The 14,649-nt window shown below is 45.1% G+C and overlaps 1 protein-coding gene across 1 annotated transcript in view; it reads left to right on the top strand.

Annotated features, from left to right (window-relative positions):
• Positions 1-14,649, top strand: part of SIAH3 (siah E3 ubiquitin protein ligase family member 3) — a 42,884-nt gene that overhangs the window by 1,777 nt on the left and 26,458 nt on the right. The gene's annotated exons all lie outside the window — the stretch shown is intronic.

The raw sequence follows: 14,649 nt of genomic DNA, 5'->3' as shown, positions 1-14,649 counted from the left end.
TAAAAATATATTTTCTCTTCTAACATCTCCTCGTCTTCCCCAGCACCGCCACCCGTGATTCTCCACAGGGAATGAAATTATGGTCTGGCAGCAAGGGGAGAGTGCTGTTATCACATTGCAGCCCTGGCAGAGAGGATGTTTGCATTGTCTGAATGCATCATTCCCTTTGGAGCAAAGGAGAAGCAACCCACTGCTCAGAGCGATCGTGGGAAGTCGCGGTTCCCCCTCCCCAAAGTTTCCTCATCCATTTCGCCCACATAATGAGCGTGCATGTTGCAAGCGGTTAGTAAAAATGATTGGAAAAGTTAGCTGGATGAATTAACATCCTTTTCTAGTCGAAAGACGCTGTGTGGTCTCTCAGGCTGACACCCCAGCACAGAGGGATGCTGCCCGGCAGTAGGGAACAGAAAGAGGGGGGTGGCAGTAGAGGAATCTCCTCTGCTGTCGTTTGCTCTTTCAGGGGAAAACCGGCTGTTTCTGTCTCCTGGGGGGAGTTGAAGGAATTCTTCTGGCGCTGCAACTGTTCTTAAGCTGTTTGCAAGGTGAATCTATTTTAGGAAGGAGAATACATTTGCTTTAATGCAAAACTATTTATAGTCCCCAAAAAAACCATTTCTTTTACTTGCACAGTTCTGAATTTTCACTGACAAAGTGTCAACAGCTCCATCTATACCAAAGCCTTCATGTTTGTAGTAGAGATGGAGCAGCAGGGGGAGAAAGTAATCAGGAGACTTTAATTACTTTATCACACTAATGAATGACCAACTTTAATGAACTGGCTTCTGTTTTGTGAGAAGTCCTTGCTGACCTGACTTGTCAGGTAGCTCCGCTATCCTGGTGCAAGCTTTGAAATTAATTTAATTCAGGACAACTTATTTTTGCTCTGCAAGCATCCTTGTGAGGTACTTGGAGGGGTTGCAGGAAGCATCTTTCCCGAGCTCCTGGTCCCTGGGATGTCCATTGATGGAGCAAATCCCTCTTCAGAATAGCATCACCTCACAAAAAAAAAAAAAAAAAAAAAAAAAAGGCATGTTTCCCACAGTTATCTTTCCCGTCTCAGGCTGTGCTAAGGCAGGAAGAGATTGTTTGTAGCAGGGTGCCGGCTCCGGGAGGATTTTCCTGCAAGGCTGTGCTCTGAGCACTGCCAGCTGGGGCAAGCACTCGCCGGGGCTGAACCGCTTGGGTGCAGGCTCGCCTCTCCCGGCACCACGCTGCTCACAAGATAAGTTAAAAACACACAGCCCTGTCATTATCTGAAAGCATCTGGTTGTCTGAATGAGTAAAAGAAATAGCTGCATTCCTAAGTGCACGGAGAAATTTTGTAAGTGAATTCTTCTGCGCTCAACCCTTTTATGTGACTGTCTCCTGCTACTTTCATCTATAATTTCAATTTTTTTTTTAAGTGAGCAGAAAAAAGGCTGTCAATGCACAACAGGTCCCAACACAATTTCAGTGCCAGGGGAACTGTCTGATAAGGTCCCATAAGCACACAGGGGTGTGATTTGCTCCATACCTAAGACTAGTCCCAAGTTTATCATTGCAGGTTCTGCTGAGTTGCAGGTTTGCTATGATAGGAGCTGCAGCTGTGTTAAACATACAGGGCACTTCATTTTACTAAAATCCCCCATGGTTCAGCTCTTCACTGCTCAGACAAGAAGCCCAGCAGAAAGATGAACAATCTCAGTCCTGCTGTGGCAGCATTTGAATGCAGGCATTGGAAGCAGATTCTCTTGGAAACAAACAGGACCCTCCAGGAAAAGGCCTGGTGTGTCAGTGAAGCCCCAATAAGAATTGTTTTGACCGGGGTGGGAATTGCTCCCCTGATAAGGCTGCACTGGGAACCCAAAGGCACAGGTGTCTCCACAGCAGCCTGTTGAGACACTGTTCAGATGAACAAGCTGACGAGAAACCCTCTGCTGTGATAAACCCCTCCGACTGTAGAGTGAAACGTGCTGTGCAAGTGCTCCCAGGTTACCCAGCTCACCACCAGCCACATAAATATGGTGGGCTTTAGCGCTGATGTGCTCCCCAGGTGTTCAGCTGCGTAAGGAATGCATCACTTTGTGGCAGCATCCAGAGGAGATGTGAGGATCAGGTCCCTTTGTGCCCAGCATGGCACAAACATCTGTTCACCCAGAGCAGCCTGTGGGCCAACTGGAGCCTGCTGGCTCCAGGCAAGCAAGGCATCTTGTCCAAAGCCTGGTGTCAGAGTGAAGCCAGGTGAACCTGCTTCTCAGGGTGCCCATTTCTCCCCCAAGGATGCACAAGGAGGCTCACAAAAGGCATCTAAGGGACCATGAAATGTGAAAGGGCTAAACTTATTCTTCTGTGGTGGTTTACAGTATCATGACTACTTTGATGTTTCTTAGTCTATTATTTCTAGCTGGGTCTTTTCAACTGCAGCATTTTGTTGACAGCCCCTAAATCTATCTTAACAATTGACAAGTGGAGTGAAAACTGTGTTAAGGTTTGCGGTCAATTAATACAAACCTGCTAGGAAACAAGGGCTGGAAGCAATGTAGTTTCTTTCCTTTTTCTTCAAGACTTAAATGTTTGTGCTTACTCCAAAATCATAAGCCCTTTGCAAAGGGATTACTTCATTCTGTATCTCCACAGTGCTGGTGCAAGGGGACTCCTAGCTGATTGGTGCAAATGATAAATGACAGGCATCACACTCTGGTGTCATTATGCACATTGACATCCTTCACACAGGCCAGGTCTTCAATCAGTGCCAGCACAAATAACTTCATTAAAGTCAATTGCTGCAGGACCTCCATTTTCACTCCTTCCACCCTAGGGAGTGCTCAGGGATGTAGTGGGATTCAGCCCACACAGGAGGATCTGTGGCTAGTGATCATGTATGTGTGTCAGAGATGTGGCATTGCAGAAATCACTCAGTAAGCAGCAGAGGACAGAGGAGACCTGGTATCCTCCAGGGAAGGTTGCACTGGCTTCTGCCGTCTCAGACTCACAGCCAGAACAAGGGGGCACTCCTGTAAAGTTGTGCCAGAATGCTGTCATCATCGTCACAGCCTGGACCTCTGACAATGACCAGAGCCTTCACTTGCCTCTTCTTTTAGGAGGTTCTCTACCAGAGGTTGGTAGAGAAGCATACACTTAGAGAGCAAGCTATGTATTTCTTACCACTGAAAGGCTCATTAATTGGGAAGGCTGATGAACATTTCTGTGTTAAAGGGCAAGATGGTAAAAGTGTCAGTACAGACACCTCTATTGATCTTCTGCTATTTTCCCTGCACTCAGCCGGCTGACATGGCTGATTCTAAGAAAGAAAGACAATTTTGCAACTGTCCACCTCTGTTTTGTCATTTTGGCAGGAGTATGAATGGGAGGGGGTGTTTGTTTCAGAGCCTTTGTCCTTCTTGCCACTTTCTGCTCTTTGTCCTCCTACAAAGCTTTCCCAGACATAGCAGCGTCTCACAGCACAGTGCTATGCTGGGATCAAAATTCACTTGCCAAGCAGAGAAAACCACTTACCACACTTCTATAGGTCACCTTCGTCCTCAATCATATTATATCTATTTCTTTGTAACCTGCCTTCTTTCAAGCATGTGGTCAACATAACATCTTCTCTTGGAGAGGCACAGCTGGGCAACAGAGCTCTATATCCAAGTGGCTGCTCCCTCCAAAGCCACACCAATTAAAGGAGCAGCACTAATGCTGCTGGCTACAGGTCCCAGCATGCAGGGAAAGTTTGAAGGTTCTCCACTTGTGTGGAAGAAATGGGCAGGGTTTTCTGATCCCACAGAGATGAGGCTCAGTGAATTCCTGTCCATTTGCCCCCTGTCAATAACAATTCTCCCCAGCACTGCAAACTGCAAACAAGGTGAAGCTGGGGGAGTATCCTCAGTCCTTAGCATCAGTCCCTGTCCCAATAGCCAGCCTCACATGGCAAGGGACAGAAATGCAACCACATTCCTGACAGGTGCTGATGCTTCATGAGATGCTGCATATGGCTTAGTAAAACAGATCTTCTTCATTCAAGGAGTTACTAGCTTTTTACACACAATTTTTAACTCTTTGGGGAGTGTGAAAACTGTTCTTTAAAATAATAAAAAGTTGTGTATATATTACTCTTGTAAAAAACACCAATCTCCACCTCTGTAGGACTTCAAGGAGCTTGTTGAATTACAAAAAAAAAAAAAAATCATCAAACAAGGACAAAAAATAGTTCAATGTTAATATTCTAAAAGGGTTGAAACACGGTTTATGGGTCCAAGCTCTCTTTCAGCTAGTTTTTAAAGCAACAAGCAAATCTGCTCTGACTTAGGGAAGAGATCTGAATCCTGTTATAACAGTTTGGCTCTGCACCCAGTGGCTAGCCAAATAGCATTGAAATCCACTTTATCCCCAGGAGGATTAAAGAGCTAGGGTGCATTACACCCCCATGAGATCTATTTATTTGGTGGAAAGGAGGAGAGCAACTATGAAACCTGCTACTAACAATACCTGGATGTCCCTGTCTCAACCCAGACAACCTCAAATCTCCCATGCAGGGCTGTGATTTGGGGACAAAGTGGCATTTGGCCCCAGTGTCCAGCAGGATTGTGACAGCTGCAGTGAGAGGATCTGCAAAATGCTCTGCTACCTGCAAATCTGGGCTCCTGGCGAAGTGCTTGCTTCCCACCCCAGCTGTGGGCTGGGGCTGTGTGAGCACAGATTTGAAATCCTTTTGTAGGGATGTGGGTAACAGCAGGCAGGGCTTTGTCAGCCCTCCTTCAGCCATGCCTCTGTTTGAAGGAGTTCTAGGTGATCACCCCAGCAGGCTCGATCTGTCCTGAGGCTTTAAGGGTGCCCTGCAGAGGGGAGGTACAGCACGCTCAGGCAGCTCTCCCCGGGGGCTCTCCGTTCGCTGCTGCCTCTCGGCTCGAGGGGCCCTGAATCTCTGCAGCAGCCATGAACCTTGGGCCTGAGATCCATTCACCTGCGCGCTGCAGAGCGGGACAGCTCCCAGCCTCTGCCAGGCCTCACGGAGCAACAACCACCGAGTCTCCTTGGGAGAGGGAGGGAGGGAGGGAAAGAGCCCCCAGCTCAGAAGTTTCTGTGTTCATAAGCTTGGACTTCCTTCTCCTCACCTCCCAGCCCAAACCCACTGCAGAAAGTTAATTACCGCTGTTAACTGGTCCTGTGTGTTCTGCTACAGCTCTGGAGGGGGCATCAGGCAAGCACTGAGTCCCTTCCTACCCACATTTGATTTTGAGAGTGAATTTGAGGCAATAGCACAAGGGGTAATGGTTTTGAACGGAAGGAGGATCGATTTAGGTTAGCTATAACAAAGAAGTTTTTTATGATAAGGGTGGTGAAACACTGGCAGTTTTCCCAGAGCGGTGGTTTATGCCCTGTACCTGGAAACATTCAAGGTCAGGCTGGACAGGGCTCTGAGCAGCCTGATGTCATTGAAGATGTCCCTACTCATTGCGGTGGGACTGAAGTAGACAGCCTTTAAAAGGTCCCTTCCACCCAAACTATTATAGGATTCTCTGATTCTATATTAAATCTGACCTGGTTGCGGGACATTTGAAATCAGATGTTATCAATGGAAGTGCTGTTATTTTAATATTAGAGAAATGTCTCTCCCCTTGACAGGGTGTTTGACAGCAGGGTGAAGAACAGCCATCAGACACTGCCACATATTACTTTGTAACCCACCCACTCTGATATGGCTCAGTATATCAGGAATTTCTCAGTGCAGCCCTTTGGGTTAGACATAATAGTCCAGGTAACTCTCTTGAGAGAAATGGTGTCCCAGAGTAATTGCTGTTACTAACACAGAGGGTGCAGAGGAAAAAGGCGTGTTTTAATACAAGGCTTGATTACACTAAATCAGTGTCAAGGTCTCTGCTTCCCAGCAGACTGGGACACACCGAATATGGTCCTGCAAGTCCTTTCAGGTGTTAAAATGTCCTCAGTCAGGTTCCCAGACATCATGAATTTTGCCTCAAAGTCAGAATTTACAGAGAGTATAATTTTTTGTTTAACCATTAAGATTCTCACCTGGTAGCAAAGAACTCCCAGCATATGTATCTGGATGACATTTAAAAGCTTCATTTTTTCCTCAGAAACAATCTGAGGTTCTTAAGTAATGCAAGAAATTGAGTTTAAAGGTAGCACATCAGATCCCAAGAGCTCTGGTAAAATGAGGGAGAGGAGCTGCTGTGTCTGTGCCCTGCCTTCCTGGGACTTTGGTGCTTCCTATGCTGTTTAAAAGCCCTTAATTCTTGTTCTGCCTGGATCTGAGCTGAGACTTTGGCACGCCCGGAGTCTTCCCCTCACGACAGGGAATTGGCATCCCTCAGCCAAGTGCACAAGAGAGAAAAGCTGAATCCTGCAATCATTTCACAGGGTGGCAGTGGGGGAAGGACAGTCTTCATGCAGCTTTACCGGGAACTGAGTGCGGAAGTGAGGAGCAAGGGAGGACACAGCCATGCTCTCCTGGCTGCCTGGGGCTGGGGTGCCGAGGCCTGCTGCTCCCCTGGCACGGTGACCATGGGAACAGTGACACTGATGGGCTGCCCTTGGCACCTCCTGTGGCACCGGCACTGGCACACATGGCATGGCACAGGATGGTACAGAGCCACAGTTCTCTTTGGAGCCCCTGGAGCTGGCTGTCAGGCAGCACATGAGAGCTGAGCTAGGTTTAGGCAATACACTGGGACTGCTTTTGCTGAGAGTTTTGCAGCAGAACTGAGCAGAGCTGAGCCACTTCGACTTGATGGAGCTAGGGGAAGCCACTCGTGTCTAGCTGAACATGACAACTTCCCAGCCTACCTCTGTACACATGTGGTGTATTTGGAAATAAAAAGCACGGATGTTCAGTCATTAAACACCCTATCAGACTGCATTCTTTTTCTTTCTTTCTTTCCATAGCTTGCCTCTTTTTGTTAAGTATCTTTTCTTCTCTGCTTTTGCTTTTTTTCATGCTTCCCATTCCCTGCTCTACCAAAGTTTTAAAGCAAAAGATTATCCTCATATGTCACTCAAAAACATAAATTGGGTTTTTTTGCTCCTGCTGAAAGCATCACTAACTTCACTGCAACTTTGGATGTCTATTTTCCTCCAAGCTGTTTCAGAAGAAATCACAATCATTCAATCCTTGATGTCACCAATTTGACAGATGAAGTTTCACTTTTACATGATCACAGGCAAGACCAGGAGAGCTGCAAAAAGCAGTGAAACTGTGTCACAAGCCATGGATGCAGCTGGCAAGGAAGCCAAGGGCTTTTCATGCCTGCAAAACTTAATTGCCATCCTGAGCTGGCCTGGAGCTCGAGCAAGCAGGTCCAAGTGAAGGAGCCACAGCCCTTGTTGTCCACCCAGCATAGTGAGATATGAAAATGATCCCAAGAGCTCCCAAAAGATAATATCTGCCCTATGCTTTGGTGTGGCAAAGCAAATCCAATTTCAGCAGGGATTTAAGCTGGCAGTTTCCTGTGCATGCTGCCAAAGTAGACACATGTCCCTTTTGCTTCCATGCTGCAAGGGCAAACAGCTGGGCAGGGCAGTGGCTCAGCTGTTTTTCAGAACCTCACACAAAGCTCTTACCCCTTGGGATTATTGAGGGCTGTGCTGAATGGAAAAATTTCACTTGTGCATGGAGACTTCTTGAAAATTGCTCTGGGTGACCTGCTGCTAATAACCACCTGCAATGCTTCTGCTCAGCTCTCCCACAGCTCTCTCCAAAGCGGGAAGAGCATCTTGGCAGTGCCAATAAATTTCCTGACACACGTGCAGTGTACAATTTGAAGTATTTTTATTTGTTCAGAGGCATTTCTGAGCATCTTATATAACATTCATGGATTTATCTTTAGCTCTCCCCTTTCATCTCAGCAATACGATGAAAGCATCACTGGAGGAGAACAGCAGAGACCTCTGAGTATTTTGTATGTTTATTTTGGTGCTCTTTTCTTAAAAGGCAGAAATCTTTGAAACAACTTTGGGAAGAAATTAACCACCTATTTCCATACCAGATGCAGTGCTTTCAGTTCTAGTCTTTTCTTCCAGAGCAATTTCATTCTGAACTGATCCAAACTGAAACTCTTTTTCACTTCCAGATTGGCCTCCTCAGTAAAAAATAAATCATTTGAACAGCCTTAAATTTCACACATGGAAATATTAGAGTTCAGAGTAGCTGATGAATTGCCCATCAGCTCCTAGTAAATGCGTAGCTGAGAAGAGGCACCAGTCCTTGTGAATATTTTAAACACAAGATCACACACTCTTTTACATCAAATGCCAGTTGAAATGTAAGGAGAAATAGAGAAATGGAGCATAAATAAGACAGAAAAATATTAAATTGGTAACATCTCCTTGTGCAGAGCACAAATGCTGTAGATGAGCAAGGAGGCGGATGCGACACATCAGAAAACCACATCAGCAGAGGATGAAAATGTTCTTCCACTCCTGGAAACCACCATGTGGAAAATAAGCAGAGTAATAAGCCTAAAAATGGAGTAAATGATCACACAGGGATTACATAGGGCAGCTGGGGTAAGGGGATGGTTATGGTCACCTTCAGGCTTTGTGAAAATGAGAGGCTGAAATGGAACAGCAGGATAGTGGCAAGTGGGATGACTGTAGCAGTAACCCAGCCTCAACAGGAGCACTCAGGAGCTCAGTGTCAAGCACATGCACAGATGGAAAAATATGGATGTTTTGAAGGATCAGACACTCAGACATACTTATTCTGAAAATTATCAAACTTGATCCAGCAAAGGACCATACAAAAAAACCTGCTGGAGTTCAGCAGACCTACCCACCTCTTTTCAAGGGTTCAGGGCAGACTGAACACGTCCTCCTCCTCAGTAGGGATGTCTGAGGGTTACATTGCAATGTCTGCTCAGCTGAGGACACCTGGTTGCACACAAGGATGTGCTCTCTATACTGGTTGGACTCCCCTGCATAAAAAGGCACACCACAGGCCAGGGGAGTCCAGGGAAGTCCAGGCTTTACTTGTAAAAGGAGGGCAGCACTGTGAGTTCTCTGCTTTTTCTCTGTGGTGAGAGAGACAACATCCTTAGGAGTCTAGGATCAGTGACGTTCTTTGTTCTCAAAGACAGACTGTAGTTCTTGCCACCAACAATCAAGGAAGCTAGAAGAATAGCTTGGGATGGATATGCCATTTTTGTCTAAATGTTAAATTAAATTAGATTTAACTAAAGTTAAATTAAATGAACCCTTCTGGCACCCTACAGTTCCTTTGACTCATGAAAAAGAAAACCAGACAGAATATTAGGCTCTTTAAGAAAAATCCAAAAGTTTGGGCACAGTAACACCAAATACTATGTTCACTGTTTAATACAGGTTGAGGTAAGACAACTTTCTTTCCACTCCAGAAAAGAAAGCTTTTATGGAGATTTCAGATATAGCAAAAAGAGGTCTGGCAACATAACTGCATGCTGGAGCTTTCAATTTATTTCTACTAGAAGGAACTCATCACCAGCAAAACTTAGGGAATTACTTTTTAGACTAGTTGATGACAGAGAACTTCAGGTAAAGTGGGTGAATAAAGCATGGATTTTATTAACCTTTTCCAGGTAAGACAGAAGGACAAAGGGCACTTACTTGGTAGATAAGCTGAACATGAGCCAGCAATGTACCTCAGGGCAAAGACCAGCCTTATCCTGAGCTTCCTTAGCAGGACTGTAAACCAGCTGCAGTGCAATTTCTGAGATCGCAGCCAGAGCTGCCCAGAGCTCCTTTCCCACCTGAAGTGTTCTGACCCTGCAATAGTCTATAAAAACAGAACTTGGTGCTAACAGGCAGACACAGCAGAGTAAGGGGGTTGAGAGCAATCTTTGAACGTTTGCCTCAACAATGACCAAAGTCATATCAGAAAAATATATCTGAAAATAACAAAGAAGGCAGACAGAAGGGCTTGTGGGATGCACTTGGGAATCCAAGGTTCAGCACAGGAGACTTACATCAGTGAAAAAATTATGGAGCTATGCCAGTTACACAAGTATCTGGTAATTTAAACTCATCAGAAATCCAAATCCTCATGGTGGTCTAAAGCCCAGAGACATCACCAGCTAATTAAATCAGTCTGAACTGGAAAGAAGGTCACTGTGGCATATGACGGATGGCAAAAGAGAGTAAGACATTCTCTAAAATATGCTTTGGGACAAGTACCCTTATTTGTAATTACAAGCAATGCTAAATAAATTCTGACAATGAGAAGACAGATTGTTCAACATCTACCAGAAAAGACTTTGCACCATGGCATAAGTGTAAACATGCTCTTAAAGAGTGCTGAGTGGAGAAAATAATATGGAGCAAGTCACAGGGAGAAAATAATCCACTTGGACAAATCTTCCTCTCATTCTCCTTGTGGGATGGCTTCCAGCAGAAAGAAAATTCCTGGGCTTATTCAATTAACTGCTTCATGATTACTTTCCCCCTATGGTAGAATCCCTGATGCTTCAGACCTGCTTTTGGATGTGCAAGCTGTGTTAATTTGCTGTGAAAAGAGGCACAAAGCAGAGAGCTTACTTAGGTAGTGTAATATTTGTTCCCTGTCTGGATTCTGGGTCTGCTCACAGGCTCAGAGGAGTCTGTTTCTGTTTATCTCTGATCAGTGAAAGCCAGAGGTGTAGCAGATTTTGGTGACTTAAGATGAGATAGAATCACTAGAGGTGAGGAAATGCTGGTTTTCCCAGCATTTTTAGGCCAGCTCGTGTTTTGCAGTATGGAAGTCTGTGGGTGACCTGTGTTTTGTTGGGGGACTTTGTTGGAGTGAAATATTGCCATTCCCATGACTTTGTTGGTTCCTTAAAAGCTGTCATAGCCCTGCAGCAGCAGCAGCAGCGGGGGGAAACAAAATTTGGTCCTTAGGCCATCCCCAACCCATTTCACAGCCTTTTGTGGGTTTATTAAAATAGTTTGCATTTGTATGTCAGACTAGAGAGACAGCTGGAATGCAGGTACATGTTCTCCTTTGCTGCCTTGGCAGTAGCTGTGTTGGTCCTGGAATCAGGAATGTCCTAGGCCACCATAGCAACCTTCACCATAAGGTGTCTGACAGGAGCCCAAGACACAGGTTCTTCAAAAATGTTTTGTTTCAGGTTTGTTGGCTTGGGATGTATGTTCACATCTTATTTTCTCTCCTCACACTCCTAGGAAATAGCTGTGATGTGATCAGGGCATTGTCTGGCTCATTCAGTTTCCTCTCTATCATCATTCTGGCAAATGCTTTTTGAGGATGTCTTTACCCCTGTTGAGCCAAGAAGTGTCCCATATAAATATTTCCCTCAGGACATCAACTCAAGAAGGTTAAACTTCTCATTATTTGTGCTTCAGGGAGTGGCTGAAAATACAAGTTTTTCACAGACAAACACCAGCCTCAGCAGAGTGCAAACTCAAAGAAAGCAGCAATGCAGCAGAAGCACATTCCTTACAAAGAGGTATGTGTCTGCCTGCAGACAATTCATGGCTATGCCCAGGTTAAGATTTAAACTGTGTCAGGAAAACAGATGCAAATGCTTGCAATAATTCACCATTGCTTCTTCTGGCTCCCCCCCTACAGCCAAACTGGAGCCCTTTGTCCAGTTACTGTTCCTGCCTAGAATCTCAAGGGTCTAATTCACATGGGAAATGATACAGCTTTAAAAGAAAATTAAACTTTTACTGAGTTTCTACTGAGTTCCATGGAAAGTATTTCAAAAAAGAGATTCAAAATTATTAAGGTCATGAATGGTTGCACAAACATAATCACTGATTTGTAAATAACTGATTATAAAGACTGAAATTTGTTTCAGGCTGTTGGTAAAAGATGAAGACACTATCAGAAAACAGATCTGAAAGCAGCTTAATCTCCAGAAGCTTCACAAGGCAACTGGAGATAATTTACACTTGCAGCTAAACATGAGCTTACTGGTATCTCTTAATAATTTTTAAGCTTTTAATGATTTTTTAATAATAAACCAGTGATTAGAAAAGAACATCCCAGTTCACAGATAAATCCAGGCTGTGTCTGGATATTTTGCTTATTTGCTGCTTTAACTAAGGCAACTTCAATTTGCCAGAGGCCAATGAACAGCCAGTAGCAAGAGAACTCAGTCTGATGAAGCAGATGTTGGGAAAGGGAAAATCTTTTCATTGCTCACTCATAGGGAAAATCTGCCAAAAGCAGCCTTTCAGCATTTTTTTGTAATGTAAGTTTTACTTTTTGTAACTTTTGCTTCTTGGCTTTTAGAAGAAACTTGCAGATCAAGTAACTTCTGAGGGGTTTCTTTGTGGAAAAAGACCTTGAGGGTCTCTACAGGCAAGTCACACAGTGGGCTGCAGCCTCCTTTGGTCCTGGATGACCCAAAATTACATCTAAGGTGCTCCAGGAAGACCTGCGCCACCTGGTACTTGCAAATAACTGAGTGTTAAAAGCTGAACAAAAATCTACCCTCTGTAGCCAAGAAGTCCTACAACTCAGGTCTGGGTTTGTGGGTAATTTGTTTCCCTGATAGGGAACAACCCTACATCTTGACGGACATCACCAAGATTTCCCCAAGATCCATCCATCTACTCCTGAGCTCATGGGCAAAATCAGCAGGAGCTCCCTAGAGAGCCCTCAGGGGTGACTGATCCAATACTCTGGGCCCAGGTTACAGGGAACAGTGACAGAGTTTGCTGTGCTTTCCTCTTTTCCCCAAACTGCCTTTCCCCTCCCTGTACAAACAGAGCCTTTGGGCACACCAACAGCCCTGGCAGGCTGTCTGTCTCCTGCCCCTCTAGGTCTTGGAGCTGGGGTGCAAGAATAGATGGAGCAGAGATGCAGCAGATGCTCGATAGGAGCCAGGCTGAGCCTAGAGGATAATCAGATGCATCAGGCGGGTGCTGTAAGCCCTGCAGGAGACAGGATCTGTTCAACAGCATCCTGCCAAGGCCTTGTGGTCTATCTGCCTCCAAACCTGATGGACCTATCCATGTGCTGCAGCACTCCATCAGGCTGCTGGAGCTGCAGGAACCATCATCTAGCTGGGATGCTCTGCAGGAATATTTGTCTTTGGTTTGATCTCTCTGTAATTTAGTGAGGGACAATATTCCCTGACATCAGTTAAGTGATTTGGGTTGGAGGCCAAAATACTTAAATCACTTGTGTAGGTTACCTTTCACTGTGTGTGCAAAGGGCCCATCTGCAAAACTGATGCTGTTGCCATAAATACTGTGAAGTTGCCAATCTTTTTGGTATCAGTAAGGCCAAAGGATAAACTCCACTGATTTCACCGCTGTAAATAGGTAAGAAACAAAATGAGGATGCTGAAGCTTAACTGTAGCCATCTAAGTTGATAATTTTTTTTTTTTACTTTAATCCCTTAATGATTATTACAATGTAAGTAGAAAATATAAAGCATTTTAGGAGCATTAAGTAATCCTTAGAGGGCTCATTAATCCACGGTTAATATGCAGCCACAACTGAGAAGGGAAGGAGCAATCACGCCGCCTCAGCACTGCGCAGTGTGCCATCGCTGCTTGGCTTCAGGAGGGAGGCAGAGGATGCCCCCCAGCCTGGCACTACGGGAGGAGGCAGAGCTGGACAGAAAATGAGGGTCTGAAGTAGGCACCACAAAGCATGCACATCTCCCTAACCTCCCTTGTGGTCGTGCATTGGGGTTTGGAGGCAGATCTGTGCCAACAGCTTGACTCTTTCCCCTAATGAAAACAGCAAAGTTGGCACCTTTTTCTTTCAGCTTCCAACCTGAGTAAAATTCAGCCACCTAGATCATAGCTGAAGGCTGTGCTTTGGAAAAGTATGTTTCAGTGCAGCAACCTCTGTGGTTATTCCCTGGCAAAGGCAAGACCCTGGGGAGCTCAATCTTCTAGGCTTCACCACACTTAGAACTTGATAAAAAAATAAATGTGTGGAAGTATTTGCCAGCCTTATCTTCACCAATAAACAAAAATGGTCTTCATCATGTTGGGTTTTCTTGGTGATTCCCCGTACACAACAGTGTTCAGACTGTGTATCGTTCAGTCCTAAGTATCAGGAATTGCCAGACCTGAAGAAGAAGTCTGTGTCTGCAGTGCAGCCACCCAGTCTCTGGGCTTTAATTATGGGGAGTTAATTCTCATACAATATGTCCAAATATCAAATGGAAAACGAAAAAAACTTGTAAGCTCAGTGATCTCCAGGAAGTTCTTAACTGGCAGAAATTTCAAGGGCGTACTGTGCACTGCCTTAGGACAGGGCCAAACAAGAATGGAGGGACGTATCGGGCAATAGTAGATGTACATGTACTACACAGTCAAAAGCAAGATCTTCCTTTGTCTTGCCAAGTAACTTAATTTTCCTGATACCTGTCACCGTAGCAAATGAGTAGGGAGGTTATTGCATATGATATTTTCTTCATGCATTATCTTCACTTTCAGTGTGCAAGATAAGGTTAAGGCTGACTGGGCTGCAATACAGTGTCATGGCCAGATCTCCAAACGGGAGGTGATTGCCCTGGCCATAAAGTCAAAGAGAGGTACAAGAACAGGAAGCCTTTTCTTATGATGGGTTTACCCCTCACACCCTGTCCCTAAGGTGAAGAAGGAAATAAATTCATATGCTCAAGGGGTAAATCCTTCTCTAGACCAAAGCAGGAGAGATGCAGTGCCCCCTGGTACCTCAAGCCTGCATCTGTGCTCTGTGTCACATGG

Source organism: Taeniopygia guttata, chromosome 1, assembly GCF_048771995.1.
Source record: "Taeniopygia guttata chromosome 1, bTaeGut7.mat, whole genome shotgun sequence".
Taxonomy (NCBI): Eukaryota; Metazoa; Chordata; class Aves; order Passeriformes; family Estrildidae; genus Taeniopygia; species Taeniopygia guttata.
Note: the sequence above shows the minus strand (reverse complement) of the source record. Positions and strands in the feature narration are given on the sequence as shown.